Source organism: Phascolarctos cinereus, unplaced genomic scaffold (genome assembly GCF_003287225.1).
Source record: "Phascolarctos cinereus isolate Bilbo 61053 unplaced genomic scaffold, phaCin_HiC Scaffold_726;HRSCAF=1367, whole genome shotgun sequence".
NCBI lineage: Eukaryota > Metazoa > Chordata > Mammalia > Diprotodontia > Phascolarctidae > Phascolarctos > Phascolarctos cinereus.
In genome coordinates, this window is record NW_027556098.1 from 168,494,009 (window position 1) to 168,517,990 (window position 23,982).

Genomic DNA, 23,982 nt, shown 5'->3' on the forward strand with positions numbered 1-23,982 from the left:
AGTGAGCCATGCCTTCAAAATAAGAAACATAAAAGAAAAGGAGTCAGGTAGTGGTAAGCAGAAGCCAGTTCCTTTGGACTGGGGAGACTCAAGTTAAGTTCTCAGTGTGAGTATTTACACTTCAGAAATTGCCAAACACTACAAATCAGGGCTCAATCTATTGTCTTATTGATTGTCTAGACTTAAGAAAGTGATGAAGAAAATGTTTACAATACAAATTAACTTAATAGTATGTCATCATACTTTTTTTTCCCCCAGAGAGCAAATTGTTAGACATTTACTATCATATCCTGGGGGTGGGGGTGGGGCAGTTCAGTAAAAATTAACTCATACTTGAGCCAAGTCCAACATTAATTTCAGATAATATAGTGTGCAATATTCTTAGTTCTCTACCATTCCAATGTAAGGAGAGAGGGTGTCCTTTGATATTTCCTTTGGGGCCAATTTTGATAGCTATAATTTCATAGCAGTATTTCAAATATTTTGTTATTCTTACTATTTATATTATTGTAGTTATTGTATGTGTTGATTCTACGTAGTTCACTTTGAATCAGTTCACATGTCTTTTTATACTTTTTGTCCTTTTCCTATTCATCCTCTCTTACAATAAAGTCATAGTCCAGCATAATCATGTACTACAATGGATGCACACCTACTTTGTATCCACTTTTCTCATAAAAGAGGCGCTGCTACAATTTATATAGTTTTTGTTACATATGAGAACTTTCTATCTATTTATGACCACCTTTGAGTGTATGCCTAGCAATGAGAGATCTGAGTGGAAAGACATAAACATTTTAGTATCATAGTTCCAAACTGCTGTCCAGAACACTTGGACCAATGCACAATTTTGCAAACAGTAGATTAGTGTGTCTCTTTCTCCATTACTTCCAAATGTTACAATTTCTTTTGTTGTCTTTTGCAACTTATTTTGAATAATGTGATGCCCCAGAGATTTGGAGTTGTTATTTACAACAATCTTTCAAATGGTTAATTCTTTTGAGAACTATTTGCTTCTATCTTTTCATCAAGTATCAATTAAAGAAATGGCTTTTGGTCTTACATTTTTGTTAGTTCATTATACATTTTGGGTCTTAGGCCCTTATCAGAGATATTTGATGCAATCAACTTCTTGACTTTTTATCCTAGCTTATTTATTTTGTTTAGTGTAAAATCTTTCTGATTTTATGTTATTAAAGTCATCTAGTTTATCTTTTATGTCCTTCTCCGATACCTTATCTTGTGATGGAGGTGAGCATGTGTTCTTGAAGACTATCCTTCTGGAAAGTCTTTAAGTATGGTTCCGGCTACAGGCTGCCATCAGAGAAGTAGCCTTGCTAAGTCCAAAGAGGCTTATTACTACTTAGGTATTATTAGTATTGTTGTTGTTGTTGTTGTTGTTGTTAATAGCAAGCCATGAAAGAAAGCAAAATAGAAAAGGGCTTACAATCCTGGTTAGCCCCTTCAACTTCTACTGAGTGTCAAGAAAAGGGAAAGAAGATGATAATAATGAGAATATTTGTAGCAGCTATAAACTTTAATCTGAGTTGGTTTTCTAAATGTGGGTACCTTGCTTAGTGATCAATGAGTTGAAAATATTACTGGAGGAAACAAATCATATTAATCTGGATATTCTTGATATAAATGAAAATGCAAGAAAGAAGGATGTTGCTATTAAATGAAAGGATGTGTCACAGGTATTCCTTGAAAATGCTTAAGGTACAACATATGGCCAAACCTTATCAGTAGGGGAAAAACAGAAAAACAGAAAACATTAACAATTACCAAACTATGTCTACTCTCTCACCTATACAAACTTTTTATATGAGTTATCTATGTATCAATCAATGGCATCCTCAGTGAGAGGGTATTAATAGAGAATAAGAAGATTTTTTGAAAGCATTGTACAAAGAAGGCCCACATCTTTGCATATTTGCCATTTCATAATTGACTGGAAGATGTAGAGACTATAAGATCATACTGTGTTTATCATATGTTGAAAAAGCCTTTCATTTGGTAGGCTTAGTCTCCTTTACTAGGTCACTGTCCATGTCAAGCCTGCTAACTGTGGCTATATCTGTACTCTTATATATTGACTTCATCAAATCCCATAGGTTTCATTATCATTTAAATGCAGATGACTCAGAGGTATGTATATACAGCTAATTTCTTTCCTGAGCTCCAAGTCACACATCACCAACTGCTTATTGGAATTCCAAAAGTGGTTATTTATTGGCATCTCACATTCAGCATGTCTAAAAAAGAACTCATCAGCTTTCCCCCCTAACCCATCTAGTGTTAAAATTTCCCTATTACTGTTTTACTGTTGAGATATAACCATCTTTTCAGTCTTTCAGGTGTGTAACCTTGGTGTCAACCTCAATTCCTCAATCCTACACATTCTACATATCCAATTCATTGTCAAATCTTCTCATTTACATATCTGTAACATCTCTTAAATGGGTTCCCTTCTACTCACAAAGCTACTGCCTCTTTTCAGGCCCTCATCATATCTGAAGTATTGCAACAGCTTCCTAGTTAATTTCACTACCTCAACTCTACACCCATTCCATTTTATCCTCTGAACAGTTGCCACAATGATTTTCCTAAGGTGAGTTTGACCACATGATGCCCCCTACTCAATAAACTCTAGTGGGCTGCCAGGTAACTCCATGATCAAAAATCAATCCCTCTGTCCTTAAAGGTCTTCACAATTGTCCCAATCCAACCTTTCCATGGAAGACATTTATTTCTCTTTCTACACTATCAGAGCCATGTTCCCTTACTTACTATTATGCCCAGCACACCATCTCCAATTTCTGTGCCTTTGCACTGATTCTACCAAACCTGGAACTCATCGTTTTCACTGCCAACTCCTTGAGTCCCTCATTTCTTTCAAGCTTCAACCCAAGCATCTACTTTCTCATGAGATCTTTCCTGGTCCCTCATCTTCCCAATTGCTAGTGCCTTCCCTTCTAAGCTTACCTTCTGCATACTTTTTAGATATTCAGTACATTCACACACACACACACACACACACACACACACACACACACACACACGATTTCATGATTTCTCTTGGTTAGAATTGAATCCTTGAAAGTGGGCATTATTTTTTTTTTGCTTTGTATTTATATTCTCACCACAAGCATGTTTTTAAACATGAGTAGATAGTTAATAATGCTTACTTGCTTAACTGAAATTTCAATTTCTTTAGGGCAATACCTGCAGGAGTGGTAAAGTGACATTTTATAAAATACTTAATTCAATAACTATCAACTGGGTACCAAGCATTCTTCTAGAAGATAGAAAAACAAAAGCAGAAAAGAAAAATCCCTCAGCAGCAATGAGTTTACATTGTATTAGAAGAAAATAACACAATAATTAAGTAAATACAAACTATTTACAAAGTCACTTCAGTGGGGTGTGTAGGGGATGCAGGGATACAGCACTAACAATTTGGTAAAGGAGAAGAGGAAAAACCTTTCCTAGGATTCTGTAAAATTAAATTTAAGGGAATATCCAAGACATTGTTCTGAAAATGAATGTCTAAAATTTCTGATCAATTAACTGTATGACTAAAGGGATTTCTATCAAAATATCATGATAGTGTCCAGGTCACCAGGATCATCTCCTGAGGGAAGTCATGAGTAGCTTACTTTATGGGTTTTTCAAAGTCTGCCTAACTAGACAGAACAGCGGAAGACATTGTGGTCAATGATTCTCTATCTTCAGACTGTCAGAAGGACCAAAACATCTCCTGAGGTCTAATTTTAATGCTTTCATGTCTGGAGCCCTTTATGTAATGTTCCTCCAGCCTTTAGCCCACTGGAGTAACAGTCATTTGATGAATGAACAATAATTCAAAATATGATATATAGATAGGAAATGTCTATCAGCACCTTGTACACCCATTCATAACGTGAGTTTATTCCCTGGGAAATCCTTTGGAGGTGTTCCATTAACATGGGCATGTTTCTATGTTAAGCAAGATCTATACAGATTTGATCCAATCCCATGAAAGTTTCTCTTTTATGATAGTACTATAAGCCATGACACAAGGGATTATGAGAGGCCTAGAATGCTGATCTTAAACACTTCCTCAGGCATGCTAGTAAACAGAATAAGGAAGTCTCGTAGCAGACACTCCTGGAAATTAAGAACTGCTATGTGTAAGGGTATATCCCATTATAGTACTCCTTAAAATTGACAATGTTCTGAGTTCTGAGTTATTCGGAGTTTATTACTCTTGTGTTCTTGGATGAAGAATTTAAAGAAATTCCTTTCCATTACTCTCAATGTTTTTCTCTGCAAAAGTCCCTTCAAGCTGCTATTCCTTATAGTAAGACTCAATGAAACAGAATGCTTGGAGAACAGAGCATTCTAGCTAATTGAATTTCCTGGTGAATTTGCTGTTAACCAGAAAACATTTATTGTTCCAACCTTTGCTTTTGGCAACCATCTGAAAACCTGTAAGTCTATTTTCTGATTTACTAAGCCCAAATTGTTAACTAAAACCAACAATTTTTTTGATTAAAAATCTTGCTGTATATATTCTGAATATGAATTAAAATGTTGTGGTAAATTATAAACAAAGAAGCAAGAAATTGAAATAAATCTTCCCTAAGAAGATTCAGAAAGGTTTTCCCCTAAAACAAAACACTCAGATGTCAGCATGTTTGTCATCCCCCCCGCCAAATATGAGGAAGATAAAAGTAAGATTCCTGTTGATTGATTTTGCTCCTCTCCCCTACCCCCAATATCTGTAATATGTAATTTCATTGGTGTAGGAAACTCTAAGTGAGGAAAAGCCCTCTACTAATGAAGCTCGATAACTATTCTGCAGCGTGTAGACTTAGAGAGTTGTCTAGACCACTCTAAGATACTTCCCCAAGGTCATACTAAAGGTAAGACTTAACTCTAGGTCTCCCTGACTCTCAGCCTAGCTCTCTATCCATTACACCAAGTTGTCTCTCCCATTGATTTCTTACCATGCTATGTTTCTAACTTTGTGATTGGCTTTATAGCCAGCTAACTAGTAGGAAAGTAATGACTGGCCCAAGAAGTCATGAATGATAATTTGGAATATAGTTGGATCTATATTTTGAGAAGTTTGAACTCAAAGTAGGGGCTTCTTCTGGGCGACTCTATGAATAGCCTGGCAATGAATCCCTTCCTTCACTTTGGAAAGGAACATCTTGGATAATACCAAAAAAAAATATCAAACAAACAAAAAAAACCTCACTGGTACCACCACCAAGGTTTTCATTCTGATAGAATTTTAGCTTTTTTAAGGCATGTTATCTTTTTTCATATTTTTCTTAATGCAGCAAGTTCTTAGCGGGCTACATTATTTTCACATGTAAGATGCTTAATAAGTGCTTGCTGAATTGAATTGTTTTTTTAATCGTGCAGATCTCAAGTAGCAAATAGCAGATGATAACAGAAAAGTTGAAATAAGTAGTGAAGTACTCTAAACCAACACATTTCAGAATGAAAATGTGCATATGAGAATTTTTTAAATAATAACTTTTAAAGTTTAATTTTAATAGAAAAAATCTCAACCCTGATTGAAATATGCTGATGAGGGACAGTCAAGTCTGGCACTCAACTAAGGAGAGGGATATACGTATAGAGAGAGCTATTGCTGACACATGAATAAGGGCAGATTCCAAAGGAAATCTAACAACCTCTCTGCTTAGCATTATCAATTAACTCTAGATATTGAATTTATATAAAAAAAAACCCTACCAATTACCTTTGTCTCAGAATAAAGCCACAAGTCCTTGAATAGCAATAGGACACTGGATGGTTACTGAAGAAATACCTATGAGGTTAGGGAGTTCCAAGGCTAACAGAGCTGAAAGTTACTAAGGATGCAGAAATGTTGCAGCAGACTTTAGGTTAGCATCTGTCAACTCCCCTACCAGAGTTAGTTTTGCAGATGGACAGAGGTTTGGAATTGTGATGTCAAAATGGTGCTTGGAAGTAGTCCCTGGGCTGGCAAGTGATTCCATATGTACCATATAATTCTACACAATGTTTCCCCACTGTCTCCAGAGGAAAATTAATTTTAATGTTGTAATATTTTATTATTAATATTAATTTGTAATATTGCCTTCTTTGTCAAAAGACAATATTACACTAGATTAAAAGAAGCCCTTCCCCACAAAATCATCACATTAAATGTCTTCTCAAGGCATCCATGTATTAACTAGGTTGGGCTGCGACCCACCCAACTGGGAACCAGAGTTCTCTTTACTCTATAAATTTACTCTATAAACAGGACTCAGTTTGAGTTAGGTCCCTGGGGGAGAGGTGGGGAGGGGTGCTGAACTTCTGTCCTTGGTCCTTTCATTAGAGTTTGAGACTCATTCCTCAACTGACCTAATGGGGAGGAGCTGAGAGCTCTTAGCCCCCCTCCTCATTAAGCTTCCATCAATTAAGATTATTTTTTTTCTGGTCAGGAGAGGGACCAATAATGAGCTGTCAAGAAGACAGGGACATTTAAGATTATCCAAGACCCCTCTTTTTTGTCTTTGGTTACTGAGGAAAAATCATTGACCATTGATCTGTTGATTATAGGCTGACCTAGTTAATAAATTGATTTTTATAACACAGAACTTTGTCCCTCAGAATTTTACATACCACACTCCAAAATACCTTACCTATATCTGATAGATTGTAGTTAATGCCTTTGGTTATTTGAAGGCTTATCATGGGTAAGAGCATATACATTTATTGTGCTTGGATCCAGAGGCCAGAAATAGGACCATGAATTGAGGTTGCAAAGGATGTTAAGGAAAAAAAGAAAAAAAAATTCCTCACAGTTAAAGTGTCCACAAGTGAAATGGACTGCTTTGGGTAGTTCTAAGTTCCATATAGCTTTCAGTGGAAGCTGGATGGATACTTGTCCAGGGACTACTGTTCAATACAAATTGCACTAGATGCCTTCTGATGTCCCTTCTAATTCACATTCTGTAATTGTACTGTTATTTACCCCACCTTTACATCTTCCCTCCAAAACTCTCAGAGTTTGTCATGAATTGACATGTGTCACAGTCTAAAGATCCTGTTCCAGGAAGTAATTACTTGTGCTTCATAACTGTATCAATAACACAAAAACCATCCCCTCCCCCCAAAATAGTGTCAGGTTTCCCTAGAGAGCCATTGGGCATTTGCTATAGGTAGAATAACCAGCTAATTGTGGGGTAGCTTTCACTTTCTGTACCCAAGAAGGCATGAACATTTCCTCCAATCAAATAAAATAATTAAGTGCAGCTGAGACTTTCAAAACCATGTTGTTGTTTGTCTGTTTTTGAAGAGGACCAGTAGCAGGGTGATGTCTTGATTTGGATTTAAATGAGACAGAGTCTTCTACAATCATCTAAGTTCAATGGCAAGCTAAAAGTCAGGACCACTCGCTGATGGCCCAGGGTGCATTGGATGACCTTAGAGTCTTTGATGTCTGACTAAGCTCTGACCTGCTTCAGCATTCCTTCATGGCCATTGGAACAAATTGTCCTCATTCACCCATTCCACAGGAGGGAGTCTTCATTCGTTTGGGTAGACATGTCCCTAACTCAACTGACAAGTTTGTGATCCCTTGGAAAAGGCAAGTTAGTGTGGTATGTAGAAAGTGTGTTTTGGAGTTTAGGGGCCCTGGGTTCAAATCTGTCTCTAATAATTACTTTGGGACCCTGCCTGGACTTCATTTCTTAATTTCAATAATTTCTTTCAACCTTTGTTTCATCAGCTGTAAAATGCAATAATACTTATAGTCCCTCCTTCACAGGTCTTTTAAGATCAAATGAGATAACGTATAGGTGGTGCAGTAGATAGAGTACCTGCTCTGGATTCAGGAGGACCGGAGGTCAAATCTGGCCTCAGACACATAACACTAGCTGTGTAACCCTGGGCAAGTCACTTAACCCCATTGCCTAGACAAAAAAAAAAAAGATAATATATTTTAAGTGGTTTAGCCTCAAAGGAAAATACGAATATCTGCTGTTATTATTATTTTCTTTTGTCTATTGTCCATTTGCTCCAAATTATTTTCTGAATTTCTAAGCTGTAAAATCCTGACAATTAGTAACAACTGGAGAGGTTGAAAGCTGTATTCCTTATGCTAGTCTATAAACTTGTGGTACATTTTCCCCAGATTTTGGAGAATTTAGTGAAGTTGTCCATTTGAATTAGCACAAACAGTATATTACTGTTGTCTTCACATTTGTTAAAAGAATCTGTCTCTGATTTTTATTTATATACTGTGTGTGCTGTTTTCTATTTACAGTAGTCAATTGCTTATAAAGTTTAAAAGTTTGTTTTGAATTTAAAAAAATGTATATCAGATAGAATATATTAACTAGCCCCTTTCTCTACAACTTTATTTCCCTCTTTCCTATATGCAAAAAGTAGCCTTCATAAACTTTCAGAAGGAGCAGATTTAAAAGTTAATTCATTCAAGGGGTTAAAATTAGCTAAATTCACAAATGTATAGCAGTGATATTCAGTTGGAATGTTTGTAATTTTTTCACTTCAGAAATTCTTTTTTTCTGAAGCAAAAGTTCACCCTTTATGTGATATAATTACATAAATATTTCAAAGGGATCACCTTTGAGCAAGCTGGAGAATAAGAGGATACCATGGCTTTTCCCATCTTCCTCATATAGTGATTCCCTTATTCTTCTCTTTCTTCCACATAGGTTAGCTCTTAAGGGTTCCTTTTGTCCAACTGTCCTGTAAATATCTAGGAAGGTCAAATTTCTCAAGGCTCTTTTGACTGTGTGTGTGTGTGTGTGTGTGTGTGTGTAAAATATGCTTTTAAAAATTAATCACTAGACAAACTTTTATGACACTCAAAAGTTAGTGATATTTTGTTGTTTTATTTTCAGTAACAAGGTTGGCCAACCTAATGTACAGGAATCAATATTACCCAGTGTGTCTTTGGAAAAAAAAGATTTGGTGCAACACATTTGGAAGTTTGTTTTATTTCCAACCAGCAGCATAACATGTCTGCGGATGTTTACTTAGGTAATTCACAATACATTTTATCTACACCTTGTTGACTATGCTAGGTCTGAAAGATAACATTACATATGGCTTTTAAAAATGGCCGTTTTTTCAGACATGTTAAGAGTTAAATAGCCCTTCTTCCAAGATTCCTCTAGTGAGAGAATGAGTTTGTGAGATTTCAAGGACCTAGGAAAGGGCCATTGTATTCGAGCAATATCGAAATTTTGATTTAGAAATCTCTGTAAGCAAAATGAAGTGTATTTGACTCTTCAGGTGTGAGAATTGGCAGCTCTAGCTTTTGCAGTATATTATCACCACACTGTCAGAAGGAGCTTGCAGATGCCAACTCTGACTAAACTGGGCGTGTTATAAATCCAGCATGAGCAGTAGATTTCTTATGCCAACAACGCATTTCAACCCTTACCTTATTACCACATTTCTTGGCTGCTACAGGATAAAAATCTTTTAAGCCTTTTACTGCTTGTGTGTGAAATCTCAGATAATGTAGCCAAATGCAGTGAAAGTTCAGGGCTGTTTTATGACATTGGTTTATCGAAAATTTTGATCTACAAAAGCCTGAAAGCACAAATCCATTGTTATCAGATGAGGTCAATTACACCACACCCATTCCCCTGATGGGCTATCCTTTTCATTTAGTAAATCACTGAGGAGGGCTACAGAAATATGCACTGTCAGACAAAAAATACTTTGCACTCAAATTGAAGAAACAGAGTAAATGTACACCACATTGGTAAGCCCCATACATCAGAAAGACACATTACATGTGAATTTTTGAGGCGCAATTCCCTGTAATGAAATTGTAGGAATCAACACTGGAATGGTGAGGTCTAATGACAAAACATGTCTGGAACAGAAGCCTAGGAGAGAAACAAAATAACCAAGTTGAAGATGGCTAGAAGGAGGTGGAGGGTGTGGGGGTGGAAAAGTAATTGTCCTCAAATAAAGAAAGTGTGTGACATGAGTAACAGGAAGTAATGGCAAACATATGTCAAAAGTATACTGTATTTACCTTTCATTAGAGTGTCTTCCTATGAGAAGGTTAAATACTCCAGGAGAGGGATGGGATTTTTCTTATGTTAACTAATCCAGACAAAAGTGAATAGAGATTTGCTTTCTTCAGCATTTATTGATATTAATTGCTTTATTGAACTAGCTGTGGGAACAGGGATTTCCCAATGCCAGCATAAGGGATCATTATTTATAAGCTAACTGATCCCACAAATTCTACACTTGGCTCAACATTTCCGTTGGAAATCCTGAAAGAATAGTTTTCAAAATAATGTTACATTTAAAACTTTGTAAGTAACATTATATGCTAAATAACCTAAGCAAAAATAAATTTTTTTTAAATCCAGGAAAAGACGATTTTAAAGTCTTACATAAGAGGTTTCAAATTGACTCTGAAATACAGCTTATTATTGCGTTTTTCTTCCATTTATTTTTAATTCTTCCCCTTTGGCCCTGACTTACAGGTGTCCCTAGTTACAGCCATCAGTAAAAACAAAACACATATGTAGGCTATAAATCTGTATTTGTACTAATTCATAGGAGTAAAATATCTTCAGTTCCTTCTTCCAATTTCCTTTCCCTTCACCCCTCAGAATCTCACTACAGTGCATTGGGCTTATGATTTCAGAAACAAAATTATGTCCCAGGTGAGAGGTTAACAAGAGAGTCTCAATGTGTCTGTTCTGATACTAAGAAAAGTAGTTAAGGGGAGCTCCCCAAGTAGATTACTTGAATGAAAGGACAAAAGAAAGGAGATCGGTGTTTTGAAGGATAGCATTGTCACTTTAACCCTATTGTAGAAGCTATACAAGGCTCAATCTATGGGACTGATATTACAGCATTTTGCAGCTACGTTTCACGTTGGGAAATCTTAATCCAGAGCAGAGTTAATCAACTTCAGAGGACACAAATCAGGGAGGCTGAGGCACTTTTGTTCACATATTTACTATTATAGTGGCGCCAGAAGCAAGGCTATGGCCAAGGTGGAACTGGCTATTCTCTCGTAAAGGCTAATTTGGAGGGTTTTAATACATCAGCTGTTTTAAATCACATAAATTGAAACTTGGTATGCAAATTGTCAGCTTAAAAATGGCTTTCCTTCTCCCTCTTTCACTTCCATTTTGATAAAAATAATAGTTGGGTTTCTGACAGTGTCTTTGGTCATGAAATGGCTAGGAAAACATGGGTCGAGGGTATTACAGGGTCTATTTTGATAAATTGCTATGTTTTTTTTTCATTTTTGTATTTAATTTTTTAAATGGCTCCTTCAGTGAATTACATTTTGATTTTTTTTTCGGTGGTGGGGTGGTTTAGGGGAGTCTTTTGTCTCGGAAGAGAGTTACATTGAAACTTATTTCACTAGTCATGCAAAAATTGAGATATAAATTTATATGGTGCTTGCTGGGTGTCTCAGATTTGATTATGAAGTTATTCTATGAGTAGGCCTTGCCAAGACTATCACAGAATCAATGGACTGGACTTACTAGGTCATCATCCCCCACTAACTGCATAGCTTTCTCAGAAGCTTTATTAGGTGCCATTGCAAAGTGTCTCAAGCAAGGGGTTTCAATCACTTCTTCTTAAAGATGATTCTGCAGCTTCATAGATTTCATTGTCAGGAAATGATTCCCAGGCTCCTATCCTGATTCGTCTTTGCCCAAATTCACACAATTGCTCTTTTGTCATTGCCCTCTTGGGCTACGTGTGATAAATCCTTTCTTCCTTCCATCGACCCCCTTCCTCCCCCTTTATTCTACTGGTTTCAATAGTTTCTAAGCACTGAATTTTCCCATGTGACCCACCAGACACCTACATAACACTGAGAATCAAAAATGGGCAGCTATACCCAGACCAAGAAAGACTCAGAATGGATTCATGAACACTGAAGGAAGAGAATATTTAAGTTGGCTTAAAGCACTGCTGTAATCATTTAAACATGAACAATGCCCCATTTGGAAAATTTCAGGGACTGTTTTCTATCACAGACATATCATTAGGCCCCCATAATATTCCAGTTCCCCTTGGCCTCACCCTACCCCCATCTCATAGCCTGCCTGTTTCCCTAACAATTCTTGCTATAGTCCTATTGAACTGGGTCTTTTCTAACCGACAGAGATGGGAAGCTGAGAGAAGAATATTATCCTTTACCCTGAACTTCTGGCCTCTCTGCAATAGAGGCTTTAAGCCTATGTTGCAGACCAGTATGGAGACCCTCTGCATTGTTCAGAAAAAAAAAAGAAAAAAAAACCTTTGTGTATGTCTCTGGGCCTCACAGCAGGCCCTCCCTGCCTATAAACCATAAGGCTGTGGGTTTTGGGAGGGATAGGCAGCCGTATGTAAATCTAGAGCTTCTGAGTTCCAATCCCAGATCTTACTACCTAATGACTTTGCTGAAAGAGTATGAGCAAATCATGCATTCTAGCTCAGTTTACTGGTGTGTGAATAATCTTAGAGCTCACTATAGTTTGGAGTTCTTTTTGTTTGTTTCCTATTTTTCTAGCCTATTTCCTGACTTCAGACTTGATGTTAGGGCTGGTCTCTGACATATTTCTGGAGGGGCGGTCTGGGTTAGTCCTGTTGCTGCTTTCCTGGGGGTATTTAGTGTTATTGTAATCCCAAGATTTTAGGGATATACTGTAGACCTTCAAGATTTCAGTGCTCTATAAGTGGTGTGATCCAGGGTAAGGTCTGATTCCTATCCCTCTTGTCTGAGCACTGCAAGTTCCAGACCTGGATCTGGGTGTATAACAAAGTAGATGGCTACTAGATTCTGCCACTATCAGCCAACTTGGTAGCATTGACTCAGGGTGACAGAACTGTAGGTCCCCCTTGGGTCTAGAATTCCTTCCTCAGTTTTTTCTTTGTAGGCTGGGCTAAATGCTGAAAGTGAGACCCTGCTCCGAGTTTGGGGTCTGAGGCACACCAGTGGTGTTGCTGCCACTGGATTCTGACTTTCCTCCTTTATCAGTACACAGCTAAGGACCTCTCTATCCATGATCACCACCTGTATGCACAGGTCCTCTTCTTATTCAGCCCTGGATGTGTGTCCTAGAACTGGATAACGGGCAATGAAATTTCCATCTGTTCCAATGGTAGTGCCTCGGTATGGGCCTGAGGGAGCCAGGGTATGGTCTGAGGCCTCCCTGCCTCTCTCTGGGTGCTGAAGGACTCTTGCAGAGGATACTTCTTCCTGGACCCCTGTGTCTAATGTCCTCAGATGTCTATCTCTCTCCCTATGCTGATGTGTGCTTAAAGCAATACTCACTGTGATTTTTTTCCCTGGATTTTCCCACTGAAATTCAGTCTGGTGCATATCCTAGATGTTTGTGGAGAAGTATGTGAAGAGAAGCCCAGCTCAGTGCTTCAACTCTGCCATTTTGGCTTCACAAAATCCTATGGTTTTTTTTTTATGTTTTTAAAGGATGACTCTGGTAAGGGATCCACAAATTTCACCAGCATCCAGAGGGTTGACATACAACGAGGTTAAGATACATTGATCTAAATATAGTTCTAAAGGCTATGTTGAGCAATGAATTTGGAGTTGGAGGTTGTGGGTTTGAATCCTGGCTCTTCTTTTTACTCTCTGTATAGCCCTAGGTGGTTAATTTACTTAAGTCTCTGGGCTTCAGTATAATAATCTGTAAAATGAGAGGATCAGAACAAACTACTTCTAATATCCCTGCCTTATCTAAGTCCATGATGTTATGTAATTGGGGAAAAAAATGTTTGTGCCTTGCCTGATTCTTGTGCCTTGCTTTTACAATTAATGAACATCTATTGTAGCACTGTTCTGTGCTCATAAATTCTTCTCTTCCTCTTCTATCACTCAGATGCCTTATGGTAGAATTTCCTCCTTCACTCCTATTTCACATAATGAAGTGGCCTTACTTATCACTACTGCTAAGCACTCTACTTGTTCAAGTGATCTCATTCCATTCCATCTCTTCCAGCAGATTGCCTCCTTAGCCATCCCCACTGTTTCATTTATTTTCAATCTTTCTCTCTTTACTGGTTCATTTCCTACTGCCTACCAAAAATGCCTGTATCTCCCCCATGCTGAAAAAAAGTCTCACTTCATCTTTCCATCCCCACTAACTATTGCCCTATATCTCTTTTGACCTTTGTAATCAGATTCCTTGAAAATGCTATCTACAGTAGGTGCCTCCACTTCCTTTCTCTTTCTTTTTAACCCCTTGCAACACAGATTTCAACTTTATTATTCTACTGAAACTGCTCTCTCCAAAGTTAATAATAATCTCTTAGTTATTACATTTCTCAACTTCCATTCTCCTTGACCTCTGAAGCCTTTGACACTGTTGATCACTCTGGGAAATTCTCTTTCCTCTAGGTTTTCAAGATACTATTTTATCCTGGTTTTCCTTCTACTTACCTGACTGCTCCTTCTCTGTTTCCTTTGCTGAACTGTCTTCCAGATCATGCCCTCTAACTGTAGGTGTTCCTCAGGATTCTGTCCTGGGCCCTTTTTTTGTTCCCTCCATGCTATATCACTTCATGATCTCATCAACTGTCATGGATTTAAGTACCTGATTCTCAAATACACCTATCCTGCTTCAGCCTTTCTGCTGACCTGCAATCTCATATCTCCAAATGCCTTTCAGACATCTCAAGTGGATGTCCAGTAAACATCTTAAACTCAAATCCAAAACTGAACTCAAAACTTTCTCAACCCTTCTCAATTCTAATGTCTTTTTCTTTTAAATATTTTGTATTTATCCTGTATATAGATTGCTTTGTATATATGCTTGCATGTTGTCTCCCCCATTAGATTGTAAGCTCCTTGAGGGTATGGACTGTTTTTTATGCTGCTTCTTTTTTTTTTAATCCCTAGAATTTAGCATAGGGCCTGGTATAGAAGAAACACTTAACAAGTGTTTATTGATTATTGATTGAGTCTAAAACATCTATGAACAATGCCTCTGGGGGAAATACATAGCCTGGGTACAAACCTAACTAGAATTCCTAGAATAAATGAAAAATTAAAGAAAAGATTTAAAACTATTTTAATAAATAGAATGAGTGTTTGAGGGGGAAAAAACAGAAGAGAAATGAGAGCAATAGAAGAATTGGGAAGAGAATCAACAGCTTCGTACATCAACAAGGATTCCAGAGGACTAATTATAAAACATGCTCTCCACCTCCTGACAGAGGTAAGGAACTCAAAATACAGATTGAGGTAATTTGTTTATTTATTTAATTTTGAACAGGGCCAATATGGAAATCTGTTTCAATTGACCTTACATGTTTGTCATGAGTCTTGTTTCACTTGTGTTTTTAACTGGAGTAGGGAAAGGGGTAGAAGGTCAAGAAGGTGAATCTTGGCTGATTAAAATAAATAAAAAATTGAAGAAGATGTAGGATTACAAAGAAAGCCAATTATTTTAAAACACATTTATCAAAGTATTAAAAAAAGAAACAAGTATATGGAGTTCCCAGTAAAGAACCTTTGGTTTAGATATTGACAAAGCACCTACTTGAAGAGTGAAAAGTTGTTCAAATTGCGTGCATTGCCAAGGAATTGGCATGTCAGAATATTTTGTCCCTTTGAAGTGATCCATAGTTCTGGCATTGTGTCACACATTTGACTAAGGAAGTTCTGTGATTAGGTAATAGGTTGGAAGAATTTGGGAGGCAACTAGCTGGTGCAATGGATAGAGCACTGGGCTTGGAATCATGAACACTCATCTTCCTAAATTCAAATCTGGCCTCAGAGACCTACTAGCTGTGTGACCCTGGGAAAGTCATTTAACCTGTTTCCCTCAGTTCTGCATCTGCAATATGAGCTAGAGAAGGAAATGGCAAACCACTCCAGTATCTTTGCCAAGAAAACTCCAAAAGGGATCATAAAGAGTCAGACATGACTTTAAAAAACAACAACAAAAAAAACCACCCAAAAACTGAACAACTACAAGGAAGAATTTGACAGCTTAAGGGAGTGAGCATGCTTTCTCAGCATATATACTTTTTAGTTTCATGAATGCCCTTCAAAATATACATTATCCTCCTCTTTCTGAGATAGGTTAGAGTCCCTTCCTGTCCTGATTTCATGATTGCCTTCAGCATGGGTTCTTCACCTGGGGTTTGTGAACCTTTTTTTTTTTTTATTTGATAGCCACAGTAATTTCTTAATAAATATTCTAAGTGCTGAGGATAGGCATACAATAGAACTGGGCAGTCCCTTCTCTCAAACAGCTTACTTCTATTATGGAAGGATGAAACATAAAGGGGAGCTGAACTGTGCATGAGGTGGGAGGGGGAAAAAGGGGTGAGGTTGCTAGTGAGGAGGTGGAGGAATCTAAGAATGAGTTCAGCTGGGAGTGAAGTGAGCACAATTGGGGGACCTCATGAAATGCTTATCCTGCCCAGGAATTCCTCAGTCAAGAGATCAAGGTCCAGGGCAGGGCACGGAAGCGTCACCAGGTGAGCAAGATTGCTGTTGAGGAGGGGGAGCAGTCTGAAGAGTGAGTTTAAAAAAAAAAAAGTTTATGGGATTCCCAGTTAAACACGCCCACACACACTCAGAACCTCTACTGTGGAAGATCCCCTCTTGAACTGATTAAAACAAAATTTTGAAAAAGGCATAGGATTACAAAGGAAACCAATTATGTTTAAATACAGCTATCGAAGTAGTTAAAAAAAATAGTTCATGGAACCCCCAGTAAAGAACTTTGAAAGAAAAAATGGAAGAGACAGATAAGGGATTGATATGGAATGAAGACAATCTTCAAGAGGATTCAGGGAATTAGCAAATCACTTTTCCACAACTTCAGAATAGTTCCTCACACAGGCCAAGGAAGCTGAGGCAGCTCAGGGTGCGAACTAAGTCGCCAGGGAATGAGGTATCAGAGTCACAGAAAATGAAAAGCAGGCAAAACTGCTGAAACACCCCCAGGCTCCAAACTCCCCATGACTTAGTTGGTATGTTAACAGCAGCTTTACATTTGGGCCTTGACCAGCAAGAGAAAGAGGCTCTTTCTCTCCTTCACCCACGCAATTCACTGCACATACGCCCAATTCTATGACTTTATTGTTTCCTGTACAAGGACTATTCAAAATCTCATGATTCCACCCCCAGCCTTCCTCCACTTCCTTTGGGAATACTAATTTCTGCTCATAAGAGCTGGGGCATAACTCTGGAGGCATGGTCTGAGTCATTTAACCCAAAACGGAGGCACCTAGGGCTGGCTTTGAGGCGCCCAATCCACTTCCTTGGAAATAAAATGAAGGAGGGAAGAGCAAGCCAGAAGTTTAGAAGTCTCCAAACATTTCAATTAAACTCTTAATACAAAGCTTCTTAAAGGGCTTACAAATAAAGGCTTTGGGTGTTTAGGGATGATTAAGCTAAAGGGGACAGGACTGAGTCAGGAGGTCTGAGCAATGGTCTCATTGCCACTAAATGTCCGCTTGACTTTGGTCAAATGGCTTAACCTCATGGGGCCTCATTTCTCTACTTTGTAAAATAAGAGTTGGATTCCATGACATCTAAGATGTTTTCCATATTCTCCCTAGTATTTTATGATTCTGTGACAGATAACATTTCTCTTTCATTTATATCTACTTTTCCATGTGGCCCTCTCTAATCCTTCCTGGCTACTCTAGCCAGGATATTCCTGAAATATTATTTTCACTTAGCTCTCACCTAATTCCTATTAACATGGTATCTGTTAAGGTTCAAAATCTTCCCAGAGATTGCAACTTAAAATAACAACAATCATTATTCCAAGACCTGGGGGGAAGATAAAAAGTTTAGATAAAAAATAGCCCCAGTCTTCCTAGAGCCTAGATGGGAGATAATTCATTTCTACAAGCACTTAAGAGCTAACCATGTGCAAAAATAAAAATAAAAATCTTGCCATCAGTGGACTTAGAGTAGACTGGGAGATATAACAAAGGGACAAAACTGAACCTCTGATTTCTTTACCATAGGAAAATCCTGTGGGAACAAATTCCTTCCACCACTTCAGGTTAGCACCTTCTCTGTAAATTAGAGTCTTAGAAATTACCTAGAGCACAGGGAAGTTAAGAATTGCCCAAGGTCACGTAGCCAGTATAAGTTAGAGGTGAGACTTGAACACACATCTTTAGGATACAAGGCCATCTTCTTCACTATGCTGGTGCCACTCAGAGGATAAGAGGAGAGAGAACACTATCAACTAGTAGAATCAGGAAAGGCTTCACATAGCATATGATATTTCTTCTTTAAAGGAATATAAGGATTCTAAGAGGCTGAAGAGAGGAGGGGAGCACATTCAAAGGAGGAATGGTTGGGTGATAGCCTTTGTAAAGGACAGATATGGGAAGATGGAATGTTGAGTAAAGAGAAGCCCATTTCCAAAATGGAATATAAAATAAATATAATATAAAATAAATAAATATATATATATATATATATATATATATATATATATAGTTAAATATAAATATAAAATAAATGGAATATTCCATCCAATGGAATATAAAATCAGGGGGAGTAATGGGAAATAAAACTGAAAAATTATCTAGAACCAGATTGTAAAAGGTTTTAAATACCAAGCTGGGAAGTTTTTATTTTGTTCCAGGGGAAATAGGGAATCACAGAACATTCTGAAGCAGGTGAGTGACATGGTCACAGCTAGGATTTGGAAATATTATCCCTCCAGTAAGAGGAGAGACTAGAAATAGGGAGACCAACTGGGAGGCTGTTACAATAATCTAGGCAAGAGATAGTGAGGGCCAAAACTAGGGTGGTAGCCCTATGAATAGAAAAGAAGGGGATAGATACAAGAGAAAACAAGAATTCAGATAACTGGGACACAAAATATTACAAAAGAAATACCTCTTAGAATTTGAAACAAAGTGCTGTATGATACCTGAGGGGCAGCATTAACTACAAGGAAAACCATACATTTAGAACTTTGAAGGACATTAAATATCATCTTGTCATAACGCCTTCCTTCCTAGCATATTACAAATGAAGAAACAGAGGTCCATAATCTTTGTACAAGCCAAGCCACATACCTGGAATTCCTTCCTTTCTTTTCTCAGACTCTCAGGCTCCTTAGTGTCAGGTCACATGACACCTCCTACTGGAAGACTTTCCTTATTTCACCCTAGCTCTTAATGAGGCAGCTGGGTGGCCTGGTGGCTACAGTAATGGACTTGGAACCAGGAAGATCTGAATTGGAATCTTGCTTCCGGCACTCACTAGCTCTATGACCCTAGGCAAGTGGCTTACCTCTCTCAGGCTCAGTTTTCTCACAGAAAATGGGGATAAAAAAATACTACGTGACAAGGTTATTGTGAACATCAGGTGAGAACACTTTGCAAACCTGAAATTACAACTACTATTTTTACTGGTGTTTTCTTTTCCCTCAAATGATCATATCTGCATATAGCATATATAATATATTAAGTTATCATGTATATATGTGTACATATGTGTATATATATACACATACATATATATACACATACATACATATACATATATATTTATATATATACATGCACACACATGGGTATATGTATCTCCCTTACTGTTTACATGTTATATCCTCCCAATAAAATTAAAACTCCTTGAAAGAATGGAGGGTATATCTATATCAATAGATAGTGCAAATGTTATATATATATATATACATATATATACACACATATACATATGCACACACACGTGTGTGTGTGTATACATACATATGTATAAAATTTGAGTCTTCAAAGCCTAACACAATGCCTTGGGTATATGGTAAATTTGTTGGTTTCTGTTGGATCAAGCAATTTGCCATAGGGCCACATAGGAAGAAAGTAGAAAAGATGTTCATTCAGTCATCTAGCATTTATATACCAAGCACTGTGCTAGTGCTAAGGATGCAAAGGTAAAAACAGTGTCTGTTCTTAAGGAACTCATAGTTTAAGAATCAAGATTGAAACACAGATTCCTTCAACTATAAATTCAATGAGCTCTGGCATCAGAGGACCTGGATTCAAATTCTGGGCCTGAGGTTCTTTACTTTTTCACACGAGAGGGTCAGACTAAATGGCCTCTGAGGTCCCTTCCAGTTCTATGATTCTCTGACTTCCTGGACATGTCTCTACCCCCCCCCCAAGAATATCATGTAGTGAATAGTGGAGTATCATTAGTCCTTCTATGTTCCTTCTTCCATTTCTGTTTCCAACATGATGTTGGCAGTCATGGCTTCCTTCACCTTAGTGGGTCAAGTGGCTTTATCATTTTAGAAATCTGAATGGGACCATCCCTCGGACATATGCAATAGAAGTAGAGCAACATAGTCTAATGTTCCCAGGGCCTGGCCCCTAGACTTGGAGACTGTTGGCAGGGAGCAGAGTCTACTAAAAGGACAATGAACTTTGGTCATGTTTCTAAAGGAGCAGCTAATTTATGTAGATTATTTTTTCCTCTATAAAAGTTATATCAAAGATTGTAATATGTAACTTGCAGTGGATAGAATCTGATTAAAATGAAAACAGGAATGGAAAATGCTATTGTATCCTTAATGACATCATACATGTAAGGTATATGTATATAAGTATGTATCTATATAAATGTGTAATCCACAACATTCATGTGTTACCTTTCATGACTTCAAGCATTCCAGTGGTTTTACTAGTAACTTTATTTTCACTTTCATATTGGCAATCTTGTACATTCATGGCTATGCACAGTAAAAGAAAAAAATAAGAGAGGCACGATGTAAGCAAGTTTGTGGAGCAGGTGGTCTCTCATGAAGCACTGCTCTGCTTTTGTTCACCCTACTGTTGTAAAGAGCTCCTCCTGCACTGTTGTATATTTTCATTGTTTGCCTGCAAAACTCAAGTTTTGTGTTGAAATTATGCCCCCAAAGCATAGTGCAAGTCCTTTGGGCTCTAAGCCCACGTGTGCAAATTCAGTGATGTGGCTTAGGGAGAAAATAAAAGTGTTAGTCGCGCTGGAATATCTGTAGACATTGTTAGCTACTAAAGATAATAGTTTTTGGTGGTTAAGGCAACCTAACCACCTATTTTCCCATAAGTTCAATGTATCAACATTCACATTTTTTACTTCCATGCCATTTTCTAGGAACATCACTTCCGCTAAACTTGAGGATTGATTGTACAGTTATCCCTTCCATGTCATAGGATTTAGGGGAGTGGCACCCCCACGATCTGTAAAATCCAAGTCAAATTTTTTTGGCCTTCTGTACTAGAGAAGAAGCCTAAATTATTATGTATTAAAAGATAAAATATGTTGATGTTATGCAATACTACACATATATTTTGTGTATTTCTGAGTTTTTAAACTTTTTTCTGTGTCATCTGCAGCTTCTGCAAAACTCCTCCCAAAAACTCCCACTTGATTTCTTATGCCAACATATGATATATCAAAATTGTGATTGGGAAAGTCATGATGTGGAAGGGTTAACTGCCTAGATATAGAAGGCTACTCCTCCATTCCCTTTAGAGATGTCTTAACAGTACAAGAATAAAGAAACAACAAAAGGGCTTCAAGTTTACCTACTCTATGAACAATCATTAAGATAAATTTAAGGAGGCATCCTCTTGCAGGATGACACCAGGGTCTGTGTAGTTGAAGAACAATGACTCATTTTTTGGAGCTGGATCAACTCTATGATATAAAATCCTGAAGTGACAATGATCATATTGATTCTAGAATGATCCTTGAGTAGAGGTTCAAATTTGGTATTAGTGCACCTTATTCTTTATGATAGTGGTGCCACTTAGTAATTATTTGACCTTATGCAAGTTATTTCCTCTTTCTGGCCTTTAGTGTCTTCATCTTAAATGTGTCTGGGTTGGAGGAAGATGAACTGGGATAATGGAAGAAAAAAAAGTGCTGGGTTTAGAAGCAGAAATCTCAGGGTTGAATCCCAGCACGTCTACTTATTAATTTATTACTACCAGTATATGATCTTGAACAAATCATAGATCTTCTTTAGGCCTCAGTTTTCCTCATCTGTAAAATGGGTTGTATTAAGGCCTAATATCTCTTAAAGCAGCACTGAATATATTATCCAAGGTTACTATAGCTAGATGATCTCTGTGGTCCCTCCCTCCTTGCTCTTAGATTCTATGAATCCATGAATTGCTGACACTGGCTACAGGAAATCCTCTAACTGAACACTAAGTTTGCACTCATTTGTCTGGTCCTGTAATTTCTTGCAATTCATGTAGGGTGGGTAGAGATGGAGAGCCTGTGATAACAGTGAAGCTCCTACATGCATCACCCCCAAAAAAGATAAAAATGAAGAGGATCAGAGTAGGAAGACAATATTTCACCTGAAGTTTGGACAAGCCTTGGGATCTCCTCTCATTGACAACATGCCAACATGTTGTTAGCTTCTATGGGAACTTCTGAGTTGAACCCATTTCCAAGACACAACCATAGTCTTCCTTTCTACTTTCTTTTAGTCCTGCTTTGGAGGTATGGGCCAGCTTGCAAAGAGTCCCTTTCACTCTACTGCACAGCTTATGATACCCTTTCACCATCACCAACTCCCTAGAGTAGATGGCATGGGGGACCTAGTGGAAGAGGACAAAGAGCCCAGGAAGGGAAGATCATATGATAAGAACCATATTATACATATGCGGCTGGGAAAAAAAGCAGTACCACCATATCTTCATTCGTATCTGACTTTTTGTGACCCCCTTTGGAGTTCTCTTGGCAAAGATAGTACAGTGGTTTGCCATTTCCTTCTCCAGCTCATTTTATAGATAAGGAATTGAGGCAAACAGGCTTGAGTGATTTGCCCAAGGTCACAGAATCAGTAAATGTCTGAAGCAAGATTTGAACTCAGATGAGTCTTTCTGTCTTCAGGCCTGGCATTCTATCCACTGTACCACCTAGCTGCCCAATCAAGGCATATATGGTGAATATTAATCACAGTCTTCTGTGATCCTTAAACATGTTTTCATGTAAGCTTAATTACAGGTTTGTGTACCTCAAAGGACTGCAAGTGAGTTAAATTCTCAATATTGAGGTAATGCCTATTTGGTAGGAAACTTGAAAATCTTTAAATTATGTGTAATAATTAGATATTGAAAGTGAGTATTATTAACTTTCTAAAGATCATCACTAAAAACAAAATGGGAGAGGATATCAAGCAAAAGTACTGTGGACTCCCTTACCCCCTCTACTTTGAAGGAAAGACTGATATTTTTGAATTATTTCCAAAAATGTAAATGCTTTTGTTCGATTTTTTCTTTCCATTTTAACTTTTTTTTAATTAGCAATAATTTTTTTCTTCCACACCTCTATTCACCCTTCCTTCTCCACCCCCCAAAAAAGAAATTAAAAAACAAAACAACAAAAAAGCCTTGTATTGGATCTCAAGCTTACATCTACACTAACTGTTAACTAGAAACTCTGAAGAACCTCTATAAAGTGAATGAAGCTCAGAAGCTTAAGTTGCTTATATTTTTGCTGCCGTGGAATTACAGTTCCAAATATTTTGGTGCTTAATCTTATCCAGGATGGTTCACTTTCAGCCTCAAAAGCACTGCACCAACAGTTTTTATGTGTCAGTCGTGTTCCAGGACACTTGAGTCACCAAGTCCTGATGGAAGCATTATACATAAGGACATTGCCATTGGCTGCCCATCTAGGGGAAAAGAGAAACTAAATGATCTTTAAGATTCAGTCATCCCTAAAATTGCAGCACCCTCCTGATTTTTTTTGTACTTTTTGGCCATCTGTCCCCTATCTTTTAACCAGGTTCCAGCACAACCAGAATTCCCAAATACAGTGAAGACAGGAAAAAGGACAACTTGAATTCATGCTCTATGTAAGACACTCATGAGGAGATGTCAGCATACTGTAGTAGAAGGAACACTCAATAATTCAAGGACCATTTCTTAAAGTGACCTGACCCTTACCATCACCTCTAGCTATCAACCTATACTTCTCCCTTTCACATCTAACCTAGG